The following is a 22,500-nucleotide window of genomic DNA, read 5'->3' as shown; positions in this document are numbered from 1 at the left end:
GGGCGCGCACCTTCGCCAGGGTGGGCACCTTGGTGCGCACACCTTGGCTGGGCTGCGCACCAGGGCGGGCTCAAGATGGCACCAGCATTCCCTTTTTCTCACTATCTTTCAAAACGGAAATTTTAAAATCTCGTTTTTTTTTTGCCTTTTATGGAAATTAGTGAAGGCATCGCATCAAAGGTGCGCACCTCGCTGCCCACCTTGGTGTGCTCCGAGGTGCCCACCACGGTGCGCAACGCCGGTGCGAACCCGGGAGCGCCCCGATGTGTGCTCCAAGGTGCGGCGTGCACGAAGTCGGACCCCGGTTTGCCCCGGGTGCGCACCTCGCGTGCACCTTGGTGCGCACACCTTGGCTGGGTTGCGCGGCCTGGTGGGCACCATGGTGCGCACCAAGGAGCGCTCCGAAGTGTGCTCCAAGGTGCGGCGTGCACGAAGTCGGAGCCCGGTTTGCCCCGGGTACGCACCTTCGCCGGGGTGGGCACCTCGGCTGGGTTGCGCGCCCTGGTGCGCACCAAGGAGCGCTCCGAAGTGTGCTCCAAGGTGCGGCGTGCACGAAGTCGGAGCCCGGTTTGCCCCGGGTGCGCACCTCGCGTGCACCTTCGGCGGGGTTGCGCGCCCTGGTGGGCACCATGGTGCGCACCAAGGAGCGCTCCGAAGTGTGCTCCAAGGTGCGGCGTGCACGAAGTCGGAGCCCGGTTTGCCCCGGGTGCGCACCTCGCGTGCACCTTCGGCGGGGTTGCGCGCCCTGGTGGGCACCATGGTGCGCACCAAGGAGCGCTCCGAAGTGTGCTCCAAGGTGCGGCGTGCACGAAGTCGGAGCCCGGTTTGCCCCGGGTGCGCACCTCGCGTGCACCTTCGCCGCGGTGGGCACCATGGCGTGCACGAAGTCGGAGCCCGGTTTGCCCCGGGTGCGCACCTCGCGTGCACCTTCGCCGGGGTGGGCACCTCGGCTGGGTTGCGCGCCCTGGTGCGCACCAAGGAGCGCTCCGAAGTGTGCTCCAAGGTGCGGCGTGCACGAAGTCGGAGCCCGGTTTGCCCCGGGTGCGCACCTCGCGTGCACCTTCGCCAGGGTGGGCACCTCGGTGCGCACACCTTCTCAATGTTTTCTTGCCTTTTCTGGAAATTGGTGAAGGCAGCGCATCAAAGGTGCGCACCTCGGTGTGCTCCGAGGTGCGAACCCGAGAGCGCTCCGAGGTGCCCACGAAGTCGAAAGTCGGGTTAATTGCATTGTTTTCCCCGGGTGCGCTCCGAGGTGCGCAACATCGGCGCGCACCAAGGAGGGCTCCGAAGTGTGCTCCAAGGTGCGCACGATGGCGTGCACCTCTGGTGCGCACGATTCGGAGCTCGGTTTGACCGGGGTGCGCACACCTTGGCTGGGTTGCGCACCTTTTGTGCGCTCCAAGGTGCGCACGAAGTCGGAGCTCGGTTTGCCCCGGGTGCGCACCTTCGCCAGGGTGCGCACCTTGATGCGCACGCCTTGGCTGGGCTGCGCACCTTGGTGGGCGCCATGGTGCGCACCTTTCGTGCGCTCCAAGGTGCGCACGAAGTCGGAGCTCGGTTTGCCCCGGGTGCGCACCTTGGTGGGCGCCATGGTGCACTCCGAGGTGCCCAAGATTGGTGCGCACCAAGGAGCGCTCCGAAGTGCGCTCCAAGGTGCGCGCGAAGTCGAAAGTTGGGTTAATTGTCCGGTTTGCCTCGGGTGCGCACCTTGCGTGCACCTTCGCCAGGGTGGGCGCCTTGGTGCGCACACCTTGGCTGGGCTGCGCACACCTTGGCACCCGCGTTTCCTTCATTTTAAATTTTTTTTTTTTACAATCTCTCAAGTGGGAAATTCTATAATCTCAACTTTTTTTGCCTTTTCAGGAAACTTTTGAATGGAGCGCATCATTGGTGCGCTCCGAAGTGTGCTCCAAAGCTCTCTCCAGCTGCGTGCACCTGCCCCGGCCGCGCACCCGGCCCCGCCCAGCTTCGCTCACCTGTCCCGGGCGTCTGGTGCGGAACCTTAGAGTAAGAAACATCACCGTGCACCTTGGCCAACGTGCGCGACTCGACCGAGCGCGCACTGGCCGAGGTGCACACCGATTTCACCTGGGTGCGCGCGCAGCACCTCGGGCGCACCGGGGTGCGCGCACAACGCCCGGGTTGCACCGTGGCCTGTGTGCTCGGGGCGCCTCGGGTGCGCGCTCGGTGTCGCCCCCGCGCGCGCGGTAGTGCGGGCAGCGCACCCCGGCCCGGCCCGGCCCCGACGAGAACGCAAACGGGCAAAAGGTTTATTCAAATAGCATTGCGATGCCCGGCGAAAAACTAAAAAAGGGTGCAACACCGGGACTTCCCGGGAGGTCACCCATCCCAGTACTACTCCGGCCCAAGCGCGCTTAACTGCGGAGTTCTGATGGGATCCGGTGCACTAACGCTGGTATGATCGCACCCGTTATGAGCTTGTCGCAGTGTGTACTTAGCAAACCGCGACCCACGTGCGAATCCACCCCGGCCACCCACCCCTGTCGAGGTGCACACCCTCCCTCGCGAAGTGCGCCCCGTTCGCCAAGTGTGAGCCCTGCCCGGGTGCGCGCACCTTGCTAGGGCGTCGGGTGTGCACCCGGCCCGGCCTACGTGCGTGCACCTGTAGGGGGCGTCGTGTGCGTGCAGTGTCCCGTCTGCAACGCGGTGCCCACACACCACCTCGGGCGCAACGACCTGCGCTCACATGTGGGCCGAGTGCACCTTGGTGCATGTTCGGGGCGCCTCGGGTGCACGCTCGATCTTGCCCCGGTGCACCAAGGCGCTCGGTTTGCCCCGGGTGCGCACTTGGTGCAAGGTGGGCACCCAAAATAGGGATCAAGCACCAAAACACAAGTTTCGGGATGCAAAATGGGACCCAAGGACCACAAATGCGTTCCAAGACCCATGATGGGTCCACGAGAACAAAAATGTGTTCCGAGACTTAATAAACAAATATTGGGTTTTAGGAGAAGAAACATGCTCTGATGCCCAAAACGAGAATCGACCCCGAAAAGGCCACAGGCCAAAAGTGGGATGCGAGACAAAAAAAAATGGGACCCGAGGACCAAAATTGGGTTCCCAGGTCGAAGACAGGGCAACCGGACAAGAAACGACCTCTAAGGCTCGAAATGAGTCCCGACGACTAAAACTTGACAAGAAGCACCCATCAGGCACCCAACTCGACACCCATGGGATGCCGACCCACCCGGGCTTCCACCTAGCACACCTTGGCACCCACCCACCCTCGCACCCAACCTCGCACCCAACTTAGCACCTTTGAACCCACATTGGCACTCACCCTGACCCTGGCACCTTGGAACCCACATTGGCACTCACCTTGACCCTGGCACCCACCTTTGCACTCACCTTGGGACCCACCCTGGCTCCCACCTCGGCACCCACCCAGACACCCACCTTGGTTCCTTGGCACCCACCTTGGATCCTTGGCACCCACCCCGACACCCACCTTGGCACGCAACTTGGCTACTTGCCACCCACCTTGGCTCCTTGACGCCCACCCCGACAACCACCCCGTGACCTACCCTGGCTAGGGTTGGTGCACACCCACCCTGGTGCCCACCTTGGCACCCACCCTATGACCCACCTTGGCACGCACCTTAGTACCCACCCCGTTACCCACCCTAGGACCCACCCCGTGACCCACCTTGGCCAGGGTGGGTGCCTTGGTGCGCACAACTTGCCTGGGCTGCACACCAGGGCGGGCTCAAGATGGCACCCGCGTTCCGTTTTTTTCACTATCTTTCAAAACGGAAATTTTAAAATCTCATTTTTTTCTTTTTTTTGCCTTTTCTGGAAATTAGTGAAGGCAGCGCATCAAAGGTGCGCAATGCTGGTGCGAACCCGGGAGCGCTCCGATGTGTGCTCCAAGGTGCGGCGTGCACGAAGTCCGAGCCCGGTTTGCCCCGGGTGCGCACCTCGCGTGCACCTTCGCCGGGGTGAGCACCTTGGCTGGGTTGCGCGCCCTGGTGCGTACCAAGGAGCGCTCTGAAGTGTGCTCCAAGGTGCGGCGTGCACGAAGTCGGAGCCCGGTTTGCCCCGGGTGTGCACCTCGGGTGCGCACCTCGCGTGCACCTTCGCTGCGGTGGGCACCTTGGCTGGGTTGCGCGCCTTGGTGGGCACCATGCAGTGCACGAAGTCGGAGCCCGGTTTGCCCCGGGCGCGCACCTCCGCCAGGGTGGGCACCTTGGTGCGCACAACTTGCCTGGGCTGCGCATCAGGAAGGGCTCAAGATGGCACCCGCGTTCCGTTTTTTTCACTATCTTTCAGAACGGAAATTTTAAAATATCGTTTTTTTTTGCCTTTTCTGGAAATTAGTGAAGGCAGCGCATCAAAGGTGCGCAACGCTGGTGCGAACCTGGGAGCGCTCCGATGTGTGCTCCAAGGTGCGGCGTGCACGAAGTCGGAGCCCGGTTTGCCTCGGGTGCGCCCTGGTGGGCACCATGGTGCGCACCAAGGAGCGCTCCGAAGTGTGCTCCAAGGTGCGGCCTGCACGAAGTCGGAGCCCGGTTTGCCCCGGGTGTGCACCTCGGGTGGGCACCTTGGTGCGCATGCCTTGCCTGGGCTGCGCACCAGGGCGGGCTCAAGATGGCACCCGCGTTCCTTTTTTTTCACTATCTTTCAAAACGGAAATTTTAAAATCTCATTTTTTTTTGCCTTTTTCTGGAAATTAGTGAAGGCAGCGCATCAAAGGTGCGCACCTCGCTGCCCACCACGGTGCGCAACGCCGGTGGGCACCCGGGAGTGCTTCGAAGTGTGCTCCAAGGTGCTGCGTGCACGTTGTCGGAGCCCGGTTTGCCCCGGGTGCGCACCTCGCGTGCACCTTCGTCGGGGTGGGCACCTTGGCTTGGTTTGCCCCGGCTGCGCTCCGAAGCGGGGTTATTGGAGCGCCGCCTCTTTTTTTGTCGGAGCGTTTGGTGGGGTTTCTCGCATTGGCTCTTCCGAGGCCCGGTTGCCACCCTGGCGCGCACGAAGTCGGAAGTAGGGTTAATTGCCCGGGTGCGCACCTTTGCCAGGGTGGCACCTTACCTGGGCTGCGCACCAGGGCGGGCTCAAGATGGCACGCGCGTTCCGTTTTTTTCACTATCTTTCAAAACGGAAATTTTAAAATCTCCTTTTTTTTTTGCCTTTTCTGGAAATTAGTGAAGGCAGCGCATCAAAGGTGCGCACCTCGCTGCCCACCTTGGTGTGCTCTGAGGTGCGCACCCGGGAGCGCTACGAAGTGTGCTCCAAGGTGCGGCGTGCACGTTGTCGGAGCCCGGTTTGCCCCGGGTGCGCACCTCGCCTGCACCTTGGCCGGGGTGGGCACCTTGGCTGGGTTTGCCCAGGGTGCGCTCCGAAGCGGGGTTACTGGAGCGCCCCCTCTTTTTTTGTCAGAGAGTTTGGTGGGGTTTCTCGCATTGGCTCTTCCCAGGCCCGGTTGTTGGGTGCGCTCCCACCCTGGCGCGCGCGAAGTTGGAAGTTGGGTTAATTGCCCGGGCGCGCACCTTCGCCAGGGTGGGCACCTTGGTGCGCAAACCTTGGCTGGGCTGCGCACCAGGGCGGGCTCAAGATGGCACCAGCATTCCCTTTTTCTCACTATCTTTCAAAACGGAAATTTTAAAATCTCGTTTTTTTTTTGCCTTTTATGGAAATTAGTGAAGGCATCGCATCAAAGGTGCGCACCTCGCTGCCCACCTTGGTGTGCTCCGAGGTGCCCACCACGGTGCGCAACGCCGGTGCGAACCCGGGAGCGCCCCGATGTGTGCTCCAAGGTGCGGCGTGCACGAAGTCGGACCCCGGTTTGCCCCGGGTGCGCACCTCGCGTGCACCTTGGTGCGCACACCTTGGCTGGGTTGCGCGGCCTGGTGGGCACCATGGTGCGCACCAAGGAGCGCTCCGAAGTGTGCTCCAAGGTGCGGCGTGCACGAAGTCGGAGCCCGGTTTGCCCCGGGTGCGCACCTTCGCCGCGGTGGGCACCATGGCGTGCACGAAGTCGGAGCCCGGTTTGCCCCGGGTGCGCACCTCGCGTGCACCTTCGCCGGGGTGGGCACCTCGGCTGGGTTGCGCGCCCTGGTGCGCACCAAGGAGCGCTCTGAAGTGTGCTCCAAGGTGCGGCGTGCACGAAGTCGGAGCCCGGTTTGCCCCGGGTGTGCACCTCGGGTGCGCACCTCGCGTGCACCTTCGCTGCGGTGGGCACCTTGGCTGGGTTGCGCGCCTTGGTGGGCACCATGCAGTGCACGAAGTCGGAGCCCGGATTGCCCCGGGCGCGCACCTCCGCCAGGGTGGGCACCTTGGTGCGCACAACTTGCCTGGGCTGCGCACCAGGAAGGGCTCAAGATGGCACCCGCGTTCCGTTTTTTTCACTATCTTTCAGAACGGAAATTTTAAAATCTCGTTTTTTTTTGCCTTTTCTTGAAATTAGTGAAGGCAGCGCATCAAAGGTGCGCAACGCTGGTGCGAACCTGGGAGCGCTCCGATGTGTGCTCCAAGGTGCGGCGTGCACGAAGTCGGACCCCGGTTTGCCCCGGGTGCGCACCTCGCGTGCACCTTGGTGCGCACACCTTGGCTGGGTTGCGCGCCCTGGTGGGCACCATGGTGCGCACCAAGGAGCGCTCCGAAGTGTGCTCCAAGGTGCGGCGTGCACGAAGTCGGAGCCCGGTTTGCCCCGGGTGCGCACCTCGCGTGCACCTTCGCCGCGGTGGGCACCATGGCGTGCACGAAGTCGGAGCCCGGTTTGCCCCGGGTGCGCACCTCGCGTGCACCTTCGCCGGGGTGGGCACCTTGGTGTGCAGACCTTGGCTGGGTTGCGCGCCCTGGTGGGCACCATGGTGCGCACCAAGGAGCGCTCCGAAGTGTGCTCCAAGGTGCGGCCTGCACGAAGTCGGAGCCCGGTTTGCCCCGGGTGTGCACCTCGGGTGGGCACCTTGGTGCGCATGCCTTGCCTGGGCTGCGCACCAGGGCGGGCTCAAGATGGCACCCGCGTTCCTTTTTTTTCACTATCTTTCAAAACGGAAATTTTAAAATCTCATTTTTTTTTGCCTTTTTCTGGAAATTAGTGAAGGCAGCGCATCAAAGGTGCGCACCTCGCTGCCCACCACGGTGCGCAACGCCGGTGGGCACCCGGGAGTGCTTCGAAGTGTGCTCCAAGGTGCTGCGTGCACGTTGTCGGAGCCCGGTTTGCCCCGGGTGCGCACCTCGCGTGCACCTTCGTCGGGGTGGGCACCTTGGCTGGGTTTGCCCCGGCTGCACTCCGAAGCGGGGTTATTGGAGCGCCGCCTCTTTTTTTGTCGGAGCGTTTGGTGGGGTTTCTCGCATTGGCTCTTCCGAGGCCCGGTTGCCACCCTGGCGCGCACGAAGTCGGAAGTAGGGTTAATTGCCCGGGTGCGCACCTTTGCCAGGGTGGGCACCTTACCTGGGCTGCGCACCAGGGCGGGCTCAAGATGGCACGCGCGTTCCGTTTTTTTCACTATCTTTCAAAACGGAAATTTTAAAATCTCCTTTTTTTTTTGCCTTTTCTGGAAATTAGTGAAGGCAGCGCATCAAAGGTGAGCACCTCGCTGCCCACCTTGGTGTGCTCTGAGGTGCGCACCCGGGAGCGCTACGAAGTGTGCTCCAAGGTGCGGCGTGCACGTTGTCGGAGCCCGGTTTGCCCCGGGTGCGCACCTCGCCTGCACCTTGGCCGGGGTGGGCACCTTGGCTGGGTTTGCCCAGGGTGCGCTCCGAAGCGGGGTTACTGGAGCGCCCCCTCTTTTTTTGTCAGAGCGTTTGGTGGGGTTTCTCGCATTGGCTCTTCCCAGGCCCGGTTGTTGGGTGCGCTCCCACCCTGGCGCGCGCGAAGTTGGAAGTTGGATTAATTGCCCGGGCGCGCACCTTCGCCAGGGTGGGCACCTTGGTGCGCACACCTTGGCTGGGCTGCGCACCAGGGCGGGCTCAAGATGGCACCAGCATTCCCTTTTTCTCACTATCTTTCAAAACGGAAATTTTAAAATCTCGTTTTTTTTTTGCCTTTTATGGAAATTAGTGAAGGCATCGCATCAAAGGTGCGCACCTCGCTGCCCACCTTGGTGTGCTCCGAGGTGCCCACCACGGTGCGCAACGCCGGTGCGAACCCGGGAGCGCCCCGATGTGTGCTCCAAGGTGCGGCGTGCACGAAGTCGGACCCCGGTTTGCCCCGGGTGCGCACCTCGCGTGCACCTTGGTGCGCACACCTTGGCTGGGTTGCGCGGCCTGGTGGGCACCATGGTGCGCACCAAGGAGCGCTTCGAAGTGTGCTCCAAGGTGCGGCGTGCACGAAGTCGGAGCCCGGTTTGCCCCGGGTACGCACCTCGCGTGCACCTTCGCCGGGGTGGGCACCTCGGCTGGGTTGCGCGCCCTGGTGCGCACCAAGGAGCGCTCCGAAGTGTGCTCCAAGGTGCGGCGTGCACGAAGTCGGAGCCCGGTTTGCCCCGGGTGCGCACCTTCGCCGCGGTGCGCACCATGGCGTGCACGAAGTCGGAGCCCGGTTTGCCCCGGGTGCGCACCTCGCGTGCACCTTCGGCGGGGTTGCGCGCCCTGGTGGGCACCATGGTGCGCACCAAGGAGCGCTCCGAAGTGTGCTCCAAGGTGCGGCGTGCACGAAGTCGGAGCCCGGTTTGCCCCGGGTGCGCACCTCGCGTGCACCTTCGGCGGGGTTGCGCGCCCTGGTGGGCACCATGGTGCGCACCAAGGAGCGCTCCGAAGTGTGCTCCAAGGTGCGGCGTGCACGAAGTCGGAGCCCGGTTTGCCCCGGGTGCGCACCTCGCGTGCACCTTCGCCGCGGTGGGCACCATGGCGTGCACGAAGTCGGAGCCCGGTTTGCCCCGGGTGCGCACCTCGCGTGCACCTTCGCCGGGGTGGGCACCTCGGCTGGGTTGCGCGCCCTGGTGCGCACCAAGGAGCGCTCCGAAGTGTGCTCCAAGGTGCGGCGTGCACGAAGTCGGAGCCCGGTTTGCCCCGGGTGCGCACCTCGCGTGCACCTTCGCCAGGGTGGGCACCTCGGTGCGCACACCTTCTCAATGTTTTCTTGCCTTTTCTGGAAATTGGTGAAGGCAGCGCATCAAAGGTGCGCACCTCGGTGTGCTCCGAGGTGCGAACCCGAGAGCGCTCCGAGGTGCCCACGAAGTCGAAAGTCGGGTTAATTGCATTGTTTTCCCCGGGTGCGCTCCGAGGTGCGCAACATCGGCGCGCACCAAGGAGGGCTCCGAAGTGTGCTCCAAGGTGCGCACGATGGCGTGCACCTCTGGTGCGCACGATTCGGAGCTCGGTTTGACCGGGGTGCGCACACCTTGGCTGGGTTGCGCACCTTTTGTGCGCTCCAAGGTGCGCACGAAGTCGGAGCTCGGTTTGCCCCGGGTGCGCACCTTCGCCAGGGTGCGCACCTTGATGCGCACGCCTTGGCTGGGCTGCGCACCTTGGTGGGCGCCATGGTGCGCACCTTTCGTGCGCTCCAAGGTGCGCACGAAGTCGGAGCTCGGTTTGCCCCGGGTGCGCACCTTGGTGGGCGCCATGGTGCACTCCGAGGTGCCCAAGATTGGTGCGCACCAAGGAGCGCTCCGAAGTGCGCTCCAAGGTGTGCGCGAAGTCGAAAGTTGGGTTAATTGTCCGGTTTGCCTCGGGTGCGCACCTTGCGTGCACCTTCGCCAGGGTGGGCGCCTTGGTGCGCACACCTTGGCTGGGCTGCGCACACCTTGGCACCCGCGTTTCCTTCATTTTAAATTTTTTTTTTTTACAATCTCTCAAGTGGGAAATTCTATAATCTCAACTTTTTTTGCCTTTTCAGGAAACTTTTGAATGGAGCGCATCATTGGTGCGCTCCGAAGTGTGCTCCAAAGCTCTCTCCAGCTGCGTGCACCTGCCCCGGCCGCGCACCCGGCCCCGCCCAGCTTCGCTCACCTGTCCCGGGCGTCTGGTGCGGAACCTTAGAGTAAGAAACATCACCGTGCACCTTGGCCAACGTGCGCGACTCGACCGAGCGCGCACTGGCCGAGGTGCACACCGATTTCACCTGGGTGCGCGCGCAGCACCTCGGGCGCACCGGGGTGCGCGCACAACGCCCGGGTTGCACCGTGGCCTGTGTGCTCGGGGCGCCTCGGGTGCGCGCTCGGTGTCGCCCCCGCGCGCGCGGTAGTGCGGGCAGCGCACCCCGGCCCGGCCCGGCCCCGACGAGAACGCAAACGGGCAAAAGGTTTATTCAAATAGCATTGCGACGCCCGGCGAAAAACTAAAAAAGGGTGCAACACCGGGACTTCCCGGGAGGTCACCCATCCCAGTACTACTCCGGCCCAAGCGCGCTTAACTGCGGAGTTCTGATGGGATCCGGTGCACTAATGCTGGTATGATCGCACCCGTTATGAGCTTGTCGCAGTGTGTACTTAGCAAACCGCGACCCACGTGCGAATCCACCCCGGCCACCCACCCCCGTCGAGGTGCACACCCTCCCTCGCGAAGTGCGCCCCGTTCGCCAAGTGTGAGCCCTGCCCGGGTGCGCGCACCTTGCTAGGGCGTCGGGTGTGCACCCGGCCCGGCCTACGTGCGTGCACCTGGAGGGGGCGTCGTGTGCGTGCAGTGTCCCGTCTGCAACGCGGTGCCCACACACCACCTCGGGCGCAACGACCTGCGCTCACATGTGGGCCGAGTGCACCTTGGTGCATGTTCGGGGCGCCTCGGGTGCACGCTCGATCTTGCCCCGGTGCACCAAGGCGCTCGGTTTGCCCCGGGTGCGCACTTGGTGCAAGGTGGGCACCCAAAATAGGGATCAAGCACCAAAACACAAGTTTCGGGATGCAAAATGGGACCCAAGGACCACAAATGCGTTCCAAGACCCATGATGGGTCCACGAGAACAAAAATGTGTTCCGAGACTTAATAAACAAATATTGGGTTTTAGGAGAAGAAACATGCTCTGATGCCCAAAACGAGAATCGACCCCGAAAAGGCCACAGGCCAAAAGTGGGATGCGAGACAAAAAAAAATGGGACCCGAGGACCAAAATTGGGTTCCCAGGTCGAAGACAGGGCAACCGGACAAGAAACGACCTCTAAGGCTCGAAATGAGTCCCGACGACTAAAACTTGACAAGAAGCACCCATCAGGCACCCAACTCGACACCCATGGGATGCCGACCCACCCGGGCTTCCACCTAGCACACCTTGGCACCCACCCACCCTCGCACCCAACCTCGCACCCAACTTAGCACCTTTGAACCCACATTGGCACTCACCCTGACCCTGGCACCTTGGAACCCACATTGGCACTCACCTTGACCCTGGCACCCACCTTTGCACTCACCTTGGGACCCACCCTGGCTCCCACCTCGGCACCCACCCAGACACCCACCTTGGTTCCTTGGCACCCACCTTGGATCCTTGGCACCCACCCCGACACCCACCTTGGCACGCAACTTGGCTACTTGCCACCCACCTTGGCTCCTTGACGCCCACCCCGACAACCACCCCGTGACCTACCCTGGCTAGGGTTGGTGCACACCCACCCTGGTGCCCACCTTGGCACCCACCCTATGACCCACCTTGGCACGCACCTTAGTACCCACCCCGTTACCCACCCTAGGACCCACCCCGTGACCCACCTTGGCCAGGGTGGGTGCACCCACCCTGGTGCCCACCTTGGCACCCACCCATCCTAGCACCCAGCCTGTGACCGGGCTTGGAACCCAACCTTGCACCCGCACCCGTCTTGGCCAGTGTGGGTGCGCACCCATCCTGGCACCCACGTTGTGACACACCCTTTAACCCACGCACCCTAGCACCCACGTTGGCACCCACCTTGGAACCCAACCTAGCAACTTGGCACCCACCCCGTGACCCACCTTGGCATCCACCATAGCAGTCGCCGACTTGGCACCCACCTCGGCACCCACCTTGACACTTGTGGACCCACCTTGCCACTCACCCTAGCATCGACCCATCCTAGCACCCACCCTGGCACCTTTGCACCCTAGCACTCACCCATCCTAGCACCTAACCTGTGACCCACCTTGACACTCACCCTCGCACCCACCTTGGAACCCAACCTAGCACCCACCCACCCTGACACCAACCCTAGCACCTACCCACCCTTGCACCCACCCTGTGACCCATCTTGGCACCCACCCATCCTACCACTCAACCTATCACCCACCTTCTCACCCACCTTGGCATCCACCTTAGCACCCACCCACACTGGCACCTTGGCACCCACCTCGGGCAAGGTGGGTGCACACCCACCCTGGCACCCAATTTAGAACCCACCGAGCATGTTACCCACCTTGGCACCCACATTGCAGCCCACCCTAGTACCCACCCTATGACCCACATTGGCATCCACACCCTAGCACCCAGGCACCTCGACACCCGCCTTGACACCCACCCTAGCACTGAACCTGTGACCCACCTTGGAACTCACCCTAGAACCCACCCACCCTGTGAACCACCTTGGCATCCACCTTAGCACCCACCCACCTTGGCACCCACTCTAGCACTCACCCATCCTAACACCCAACTTGTTACCCACCTTGGCACCCGCCCTCGCGTCCACCTTGAAACCCACCCTAGCACCCACCCACGCAGGAGCCCACCTTGGCACCCAACCTAACACCCACGCATCCTGGCACCCAACTTGTGACCCACCTTGGAACCCACCCTAGTACCCACCTTTGAACCCACTATATCACCAACCCACCTTGGCACCCACCCTATGACCCTCTTTGGAATCCACCCTAGCACGCACCCACCCTGGCACCCACCATGGAGCGCACCCTAGCACCCACCCACCTCGGCACGCACCTCAACACCCACCTTGGTGTGCGCACTGCGCCAACCTCTCAAAGACCCTATGTGGTGCGCTCCAAAGTGTACACCTTTGGTGCGCTCCAAGGTGCGCACCTTTGGTGCACACCGAGGTGCACACCAAAGTGTGCACCGAGGTGAGCACCAAAGTGCACTCCAGGGTGCACACCAAGGCGTGCACCTTTGGTGCGGTCAATGCAAACGAATTCGGAAGTTGGGGTCGATGTCCTAATCGCTGCTGCAGACTACACGTATGAGAATCGGACAAATAGCTTTATATAGGGGAGGTGTTGCGTTTGATGGGTCGACTCCCCTGGTTGTGTGCACTGCACCAACTTCAAAGACCCTGTCTTGTTTAAGAAGTCAAAAGTTGGGGTGGATGTCCTAATCATTGCTGCAGTCTACGCATGTATGAGAATCAGACAAATAGCTTATATAGGGGAGGTGTTGCATTCGGTGGGTTGACTCCCCTGGTTGTGCGCACTGCGCCAACCTCAAAGACCCCGCATAGCAGAAGAAGTCGGAAGTCGGATTTTGGTGAGCACCAAGGCGTGCACCTTTGGTGCGGTCAACGCAGACGAATTCAGAAGTTGGGGTGGATGTCCTAATCGTTGTTGCAGGCTACACATGTATGAGAATCAGACAAATAGCTTATATAGGGGAGGTGTTGGGTTTGATGGGTCAACTCCCTTGGTTGTGCGCATTACGCCAACCTCAAAGACCTTGTTTTCGTTAAGAAGTCAAAAGTTGGGGTCAATGTCCTAATGGCTCCTGCAGGCTACACATGTATGAGAATCGGACAAATAGCTTATATAGGGGAGGTGTTGGGTTTGATGGGTCGACTCCCCTGGTTGTGCGCATTACGTCAACCTCAAAGACCTTGTTTTCGTTAAGAAGTCAAAAGTTGGGGTCGATGTCCTAATTGCTCCTGTAGACTACACATGTATGAGAATCAGACAAATAGCTTATATAGGGGAGGTGTTGGGTTTGATGGGTTGACTCCCCTAGTTGTTCGCATTACACCAACCTCAAAGACCTTGTTTTCGTTTAGAAGCCGAAAGTTGGGGTCGATGTCCTAATTGCTCCTGCAGGCTACGCATGTATGAGAATCAGACAAATAGCTTATATAGGGGAGGTGTTGGGTTTGATGGGTCGACTCCCCTGGTTGTGCGCATTGCGCCAACCTCAAAGACCCTGCATTGCGGATGAAGTCGAAAGTCAGAGTTTGGTGTGCTACAAGGTGTGGTCGAAGGTGCTCACCTAGGTGTGCACCTTTGGAGCACAGGAAAAGTGCCCTCCAAAAGTGCGCACCTTTGGAGTGCACAAAAGTGCCCTCCAAAAGTGCGCACCTTTGGAGCGCAGAAAAGTGCCCTCCAAAAAGTGCCCTCCAAAAGTGCGCACCTTTGGAGCGCAGAAAAGTGCCCTCCAAAAAGTGCCCTCCAAAAGTGCGCACCTTTGGAGCGCAGAAAAGTGCCCTCCAAAAAGTGCCCTCCAAAAGTGCGCACCTTTGGAGCGCAGAAAAGTGCCCTCCAAAAAGTGCCCTCCAAAAGTGCGCACCTTTGGAGCGCAGAAAAGTGCCCTCCAAAAAGTGCCCTCCAAAAGTGCGCACCTTTGGAGCGCAGAAAAGTGCCCTCCAAAAAGTGCCCTCCAAAAGTGCGCACCTTTGGAGCGCAGAAAAGTGCCCTCCAAAAAGTGCCCTCCAAAAGTGCGCACCTTTGGAGCGCAGAAAAGTGCCCTCCAAAAAGTGCCCTCCAAAAGTGCGCACCTTTGGAGCGCAGAAAAGTGCCCTCCAAAAAGTGCCCTCCAAAAGTGCGCACCTTTGGAGCGCAGAAAAGTGCCCTCCAAAAAGTGCCCTCCAAAAGTGCGCACCTTTGGAGCGCAGAAAAGTGCCCTCCAAAAGTGCGCACTTTTGGTGCGCACCAAGGCGCTGGTTCGGTCGTTGCAGGCGAGTTCGGAAGTTGGGGTCGATGTCCTGAGCGGAGGTGCAAACTACACAGGTGTCGGAATCGGACAAATAGCTTATATAGGGGAGGTGTATGCTTCGATGGGTCGACTCCCCAGGTTGAGCGCACCGCGCCAACCTCAAAGACCCTACGGTATGGATGAAGTCGGAAGTTGGGTCCGATGACCGATTCGATTAGTAGGTATGCTCATGAGGTCGGAATTTGGGTCCGATGACCTGCCATGTGCAGGAAGGCGAATGTTGACACTGTGCGTTGCAAGGTGCACACCAAGGCGCTGGTGCGGTCTTTTTAGTCGAGTTCGGAAGTTGGGGTCGATGTCCTGATCGGAGGTGCAAGCTACACAGGTGTGGGAATCGGACAAATAGCTTATATAGGGGAGGTGTATGCTTCGTTGGGTCGACTCCCCGGGTTGAGCGCACCGCGCCAACCTCAAAGACCCTACGGTATGGATGAAGTCGGAAGTTGGGTCCGATGACCGATTCGATATGTAGGCATACTCGCGAGGTCGGAATTTGGGTCCGATGACCTGCCACGTGCAGGAAGGCGAATGTTGGCACTGTGCGTTGCAAGGTGCGCACCAAGGCGCTGGTTCGGTCGTTGGAGGCGAGTTCGGAAGTTGGGGTCGATGTCTTGATCGGAGGTGCAAACTACACAGGTGTGGGAATCGGACAAATAGCTTATATAGGGGAGGTGTATGCTTCGTTGGGTCGACTCCCCGGGTTGAGCGCACCGCGCCAACCTCAAAGACCCTACGGTATGGATGAAGTCGGAAGTTGGGTCCGATGACCGATTCGATATGTAGGCATACTCGCGAGGTCGGAATTTGGGTCCGATGACCTGCCATGTGCAGGAAGGCGAATGTTGGGACTGTGCGTCGCAAGGTGCGCACCAAGGCGCTGGTGCCGTCGTTGCAGTCGAGTTCGGAAGTTGGGGTCGATGTCCTGGTCAGAGGTGCAAACTACACAGGTGTGGGAATCGGACAAATAGCTTATATAGGGGAGGTGTATGCTTCGATGGGTCGACTCCCTGGGTTGAGCGCACCGCGCCAACCTCAAAGACCCTACAGTATGGATGAAGTCGGAAGTTGGGTCCGATGACCGATTCGATACGTAGGCATATTGGCGAGGTCTGAATTTGTGTCCGATGACCTGCCATGCGCAGGAAGGCGGAATTTGGGTCCGATGACCGAGTTGATGGCGTGCCATGCGCAGAAAGGCGGAATTTGGGTCCGATGACCGAGTTGATGTTGATGGCCCGCCATGCACAGGAAGGCGGAATTTGGGTCCGATGACCGATTTGAAGGCGTGCCATACGCAAAAAGGCGGAGTTTGGGTCCGATGACCGAGTTGATATTGATGGCCCGCCATGCGCAGGAAGGCGGAATTTGGGTCCGATGACCTGACATACGCATGGAGTCCGACTCGGGGGCCGATGTTCGATTCGATGACTTGCATTGTGGGTAAAGTCGGAAGTTGTGGTCTTTGACCCGATTCGATGACCAGACTTCGGCTGCTTGAGAATCGGACAAATAACTTATATAGGGGAGGTAGTGTTCTCGAGCATCCTCCCCCCGTGCCCGTTTATGTCGATTGATGCTGGTGCTCGACTGGTTGGAGCGCTCGGATGCAAAAATCTTGCACCAGGATTTATCGATTGTGATGGACACGGCAAGTCTCCTGATTGCTATGCAGGAGCTCATCGTGAATCTCTATGCGGCCTTGGTATGGACTCGACCTGCGGAATGGTTCGGCAATGGTAGTCGCTCCAACACGTCCTTGCAATGGCCACAGAGGTGATTCGACTAGAGCTCCAGTCTAGCTTTTGGGTTGCTTGGCGGACTGGTATAGCCGCGATCGAGTTCCGGCCATGAACGTTTTAGATAGCTCTTGGGCTTTCTGGGACGGAAGTCGGAAGTTTGGGCTGTTGTCCGATTTGATGACCATTCTTCGGATGTGTGAGAATCGGACAAATAACTTATATAGGGGACTGTGTTGTCTCACGCAGCCCCCTCCGTGCCCCTCTATCTCGACCGATGTTGGTGCTTGAAAGGGTTGGGATCGCTCGGATTTATAAACGTGCACCACCATTTGTCGAGTGTGAGGGACGCGGCAGGTCTCCTAAATGCTATGCGGGCGCTCTCTGAGAATCTCTATCCGGCCTCGACACAGACTAGTCTTGCTGAATGGTTTGGCACTGGTAGTCGATCCAACACGTCGTTGTTGTGGCCGCCTAGGCGATTCGATTCGAGCCCCCGTCTAGCTTTTGGGTTGCTTGGCGGATTTTGCCCTATCCGCAAGTGAGCTCGGTCCCTAAACGTTCGAGAAACCCGATTGCTATGCGCCGACTCTCTTTCTTGCGAGCCTCCATCTAGCTTTTGGGTCTCTACGGAACGGAAGTCGGAATCTGGGACCGTTGTTTGATTCGACGAGGCAGACTACGGTTGTGCGAGAATCGGACAAATAACTTATATAGGGGAGGTGTTGACTGGAGCATTCTCCCCCGTGCCCCTCTAACTCGACCAATGCTGGCGCTCGAACGGTGGTAGCGCTCGGATTTTCATTGAGCGCCAGCATTGGTCGATTTAGAGGGGCATGCGAGATTCCCGAATGCTATGCGAGGGCTCTAACGGAAATGTCTATTGGTTTCGGTATGGATGCAATTGCGAGTGGTTCGGCAAAGGTAGTCGTTCCGATGCGTCCATGTCGTGGCCAAATCGATAATTCGATTTGAGCCCTCGTATAGCATTTGGGTCTCTCGATGTGATTCCGCATTCCAGTCCCTTTGGGCACTGCTTGAGCCGCATCCCAGGGGGTTCCCTTCCCAATAATCTGCCTCGCAACCCGATTGCTATGCGGTGAGGCTCCTCGGCCGCCTCGGAACTATCTGTGTATCAGACGCATCGCGGGATAAGGGGTTGGCAACGGTAGTCGCCCCAAGCGCGTCCGATGCTTGGACCATTCCGAGGCGGCCCTGAAGCCTCTTCCGTCTAGCCGTTGGGTCCTTCTCGCCGCATCCCTCGCCTCGCACCCCGATTGCTATGCGGTGAGGCTCCTCGGCCGCCTCGGAACTATCTGTGTATCGGACGCGTCGCGGGATAAGGGGTTGTCACTGGTAGTCGCCCCAAGCGCGTCCGATGCTTGGACCATTCCGAGGCGGCCCTGAAGCCTCTTCCGTCTAGCCGTTGGGTCCTTCTCGCCGCATCCCTCGCCTCGCACCCCGATTGCTATGCGGTGAGGCTCCTCGGCCGCCTCGGAACTATCTGTGTATCGGACGCGTCGCGGGATAAGGGGTTGTCATTGGTAGTCGCCCCAAGCGCGTCCGATGCTTGGACCATTCCGAGGCGGCCCTGAAGCCTCTTCCGTCTAGCCGTTGGGTCCTTCTCGCCGCATCCCTCGCCTCGCACCCCGATTGCTATGCGGTGAGGCTCCTCGGCCGCCTCGGAACTATCTGTGTATCGGACGCGTCGCGGGATAAGGGGTTGTCACTGGTAGTCGCCCCAAGCGCGTCCGATGCTTGGACCATTCCGAGGCGGCCCTGAAGCCTCTTCCGTCTAGCCGTTGGGTCCTTCTCGCCGCATCCCTCGCCTCGCACCCCGATTGCTATGCGGTGAGGCTCCTCGGCCGCCTCGGAACTATCTGTGTATCGGACGCGTCGCGGGATAAGGGGTTGTCACTGGTAGTCGCCCCAAGCGCGTTCGATGCTTGGACCATTCCGAGGCGGCCCTGAAGCCTCTTCCGTCTAGCCGTTGGGTCCTTCTCGCCGCATCCCTCGCCTCGCACCCCGATTGCTATGCGGTGAGGCTCCTCGGCCGCCTTGGAACTATCTGTGTATCGGACGCGTCGCGGGATAAGGGGTTGTCACTGGTAGTCGCCCCAAGCGCGTCCGATGCTTGGACCATTCCGAGGCGGACCCGAAGCCTCTTCCGTCTAGCCGTTGGGTCCTTCTCGCCGCATCCTTCGCCTCGCACCCCGATTGCTATGCGGTGAGGCTCCTCGGCCGCCTCGGAACTATCTGTGTATCGGACGCGTCGCGGGATAAGGGGTTGTCACTGGTAGTCGCCCCAAGCGCGTCCGATGCTTGGACCATTCCGAGGCGGACCCGAAGCCTCTTCCGTCTAGCCGTTGGGTCCTTCTCGCCGCATCCCTCGCCTCGCACCCCGATTGCTATGCGGTGAGGCTCCTCGGCCGCCTTGGAACTATCTGTGTATCGGACGCGTCGCGGGATAAGGGGTTGTCACTGGTAGTCGCCCCAAGCGCGTCCGATGCTTGGACCATTCCGAGGCGGACCCGAAGCCTCTTCCGTCTAGCCGTTGGGTCCTTCTCGCCGCATCCCTCGCCTCGCACCCCGATTGCTATGCGGTGAGGCTCCTCGGCCGCCTTGGAACTATCTGTGTATCGGACGCGTCGCGGGATAAGGGGTTGTCACTGGTAGTCGCCCCAAGCGCGTCCGATGCTTGGACCATTCCGAGGCGGACCCGAAGCCTCTTCCGTCTAGCCGTTGGGTCCTTCTCGCCGCATCCCTCGCCTCGCACCCCGATTGCTATGCGGTGAGGCTCCTCGGCCGCCTTGGAACTATCTGTGTATCGGACGCGTCGCGGGATAAGGGGTTGTCACTGGTAGTCGCCCCAAGCGCCTCCGATGCTTGGACCATTCCGAGGCGGCCCCGAAGCCTCTTCCGTCTAGCCGTTGGGTCCTTCTCGCCGCATCCCTCGCCTCGCACCCCGATTGCTATGCGGTGAGGCTCCTCGGCCGCCTTGGAACTATCTGTGTATCGGACGCGTCGCGGGATAAGGGGTTGTCACTGGTAGTCGCCCCAAGCGCGTCCGATGCTTGGACCATTCCGAGGCGGCCCCGAAGCCTCTTCCGTGTAGCCGTTGGGTCCTTCTCGCCGCATCCCTCGCCTCGCACCCCGATTGCTATGCGGTGAGGCTCCTCGGCCGCCTTGGAACTATCTGTGTATCGGACGCGTCGCGGGATAAGGGGTTGTCACTGGTAGTCGCCCCAAGCGCGTCCGATGCTTGGACCATTCCGAGGCGGACCTGAAGCCTCTTCCCTCTAGCCGTTGGGGCTTTCTCGCCGCATCCCTCGCCTCGCACCCTGATTGCTATGCTGTGAGGCTCCTCGGCCGCCTTGGAACTATCTGTGTATCGGACGCATCGCGGGATAAGGGGTTGGCAGTGGTAGTCGCCCCAAGCGCATCCGATGCTTGGACCATTCCGAGGCGGCCCTGCAGCCTCTTCCGTCTAGCCGTTGGGGCCATCTCGCCGCATCCCCCACCTCGCACCACGATTGCTATGCGGTGAGGCTCCTTGGCCGCCTCGGAACTATCTGTGTATCGGACGCATCGCGGGATAAGGGGTTGTCACTGGTAGTCGCCCCAAGCGCGTCCGATGCTTGGACTATTCCGAGGCGGCCCTGCAGCCTCTTCCGTCTAGCCGTTGGGGCCATCTCGCTGCATCCCCCACCTCCTCGGCCGCCTCGGAACTATCTGTGTATCGGACGCATCGCGGGATAAGGGGTTGGCAGTGGTAGTCGCCCCAAGCGCGTCCGATGCTTGGACTATTCCGAGGCAGCCCTGCAGCCTCTTCCGTCTAGCCTTTGGGGCCATCTCGCCGCATCCCTCGCCTCGCACCCCGATTGCTATGCGGTGAGGCTCCTCGGCCGCCTGGGAACTATCTTCGTATCGGACGCATCGCTGGATAAGGGGTTGTCACTGGTAGTCGCCCCAAGCGCGTCCGATGCTTGGACTATTCCGAGGCGGCCCTGTGGCCTCTTCCGTCTAGCCGTTGGGGCCATCTCGCCGCATCCCCCACCTCGCACCCCGATTGCTATGCGGTGAGGCTCTTCGGCCGCCTTGGAACTATCTTCGTATCGGACGCATCGCGGGATAAGGGGTTGTCACTGGTAGTGGCCCCAAGCGCGTCCGATGCTTGGACTATTCCGAGGCGGCCCTGCAGCCTCTTCCGTCTAGCCGTTGGGGCCATCTCGCCGCATCCCCCACCTCGCACCCCGATTGCTATGCGGTGAGGCTCCTCGGCCGCCTTGGAACTATCTTCGTATCGGACGCATCGCGGGATAAGGGGTTGTCACTGGTAGTCGCCCCAAGCGCGTCCGATGCTTGGACTATTCCGACGCGGCCCTGTGGCCTCTTCCGTCTAGCCGTTGGGGCCATCTCGCCGCATCCCCCACCTCGCACCCCGATTGCTATGCGGTGAGGCTCCTCGGCCGCCTTGGAACCATCTTCGTATCGGACGCATCGCGGGATAGGGGGCTGTCACTGGTAGTCGCCCCAAGCGTGTCCGATGCTTGGACCATTCCTAGGCGGCCCTGAAGCCTCTTCCGTCTAGCCGTTGGGGCCTTCCCGCCCCATCCCTCGCCTCGCACCCCCGATTGCTATGCGGTGAGGCTCCTCGGCCGCCTTGGAACCATCTGTGTATCGGACGCATCGCGGGATAAGGGGTTGGCACTGGCAGTCGCCCCAAGCGCGTCCGATGCTTGGACCATTCCGAGGTGGCCCTGAAGCCTCTTCCGTCTAGCCGTTGGGGCCTTCCCGCCCCATCCCTCGCCTCGCACCCCGATTGATATGCGGTGAGGCTCCTCGGCCGCCTTGGAACTATCTGTGTATCGGACGCATCGCGGGATAAGGGGTTGGCACTGGTAGTCGTCCCAATCGCATCCGATGCTTGGACCATTCCGAGGCGGCCCTGCAGCCTCTTCCGTTTAGCCGTCGGGGCCTTCCCGCCGCATCCCTCGCCTCGCATCCCGATTCCTATGCGGTGAGTCTTCTCGGCCGCCGCGGAACTATACCTGTTATTGCTACTGCATCCTTCGGCTGGTAACCTCCTCTGCCGCCTTGGAACGTTCTCTTTGTCGGACGCGTCGCGGGATAAGGGGTTGGCACTGGTAGTCGCCCCAAGCGCGCCCGATGCATAGACCGCTCCGAGTCGACCTTGCTTTCAGCCTCTCACATGCATAGACCTCTCTGAGTCGACCCTGCAGCCTCTCACGTTTAGCCTTTGGAATCTCGCCTCACAACATGATTGCTATCCTTGATGCATCCCTTGCCTCGAGCCCTGATTGCTTTCTTGGCTGCATCCCTCCTCTCCTCACAGCCCGGTTGTCATCACTGCTTCATCCGTCGCTTCATGCATTCTGGCTGCTGGGCCCTTCCCACCGCACACCTCGATTGCTATCTCTTCTGCATCACACACCCCGATTGCTATCTCTGCTACATCCCTCGGCTCTCACTTCTGCATCCTTCGCCTCACACCTCGATTGCTATCAATGCTGCATCCGTAACCTCACACCCCGATTGCTATGCGGGGAGGCTCCTTGGCCGCCTTGGAAATTTCTGTGTGTCGGACGCACCGCGGGATAAGGGGTTGGCACTGGTAGTCGCCCCAAGTGCGCCCGATTCTTAGACCGCTTCGAGGTGACCTCGTAGCCTCTTTCGTCCAGGCTTCCTGCCTTCAACGCCCTTTTTACACCTCGATTGCTATGCGCGGGCTCGTTGGCGTCTATCACCTCTCTGCGAAGAGTGGCACGATGATTGTTGGGGTAAATCGTAGCAGTCCGATCTCTGGCCTTGGGCCATTGTGAGGGCTGATCGATTTCCTGTGCGCATCTCGTGTTCGCCCAGTAACAGACTCGACGACTTGTAATCGGTCTTGTTCCCGATTGTTCCTGGAGGTAGTCTTCGGAACTCTTGGATTTGACCTGTCACTCGAACTGTCCTC

The 22,500-nt window shown here is 60.7% G+C and overlaps 2 non-coding genes across 2 annotated transcripts; both read right to left on the bottom strand.

The window, feature by feature from the left end:
* Positions 1-2,311: 2,311 nt before the first annotated feature.
* Positions 2,312-2,430, bottom strand: LOC131864777 (5S ribosomal RNA). The gene has a single exon (XR_009363540.1). It is a non-coding gene; the product is annotated as a 5S ribosomal RNA (ribosomal RNA).
* A 7,817-nt stretch (positions 2,431-10,247) lies between these two features.
* On the bottom strand, positions 10,248-10,366 carry LOC131864764 (5S ribosomal RNA). The gene has a single exon (XR_009363527.1). It is a non-coding gene; the product is annotated as a 5S ribosomal RNA (ribosomal RNA).
* Positions 10,367-22,500: the final 12,134 nt, after the last annotated feature.

The sequence above is a fragment of the Cryptomeria japonica genome, unplaced genomic scaffold (assembly GCF_030272615.1).
Source record: "Cryptomeria japonica unplaced genomic scaffold, Sugi_1.0 HiC_scaffold_91, whole genome shotgun sequence".
Taxonomy (NCBI): Eukaryota; Viridiplantae; Streptophyta; class Pinopsida; order Cupressales; family Cupressaceae; genus Cryptomeria; species Cryptomeria japonica.
The sequence above is the reverse complement of the archived record's forward strand: the minus strand, read 5'-3'. Positions and strand labels throughout refer to the sequence as shown.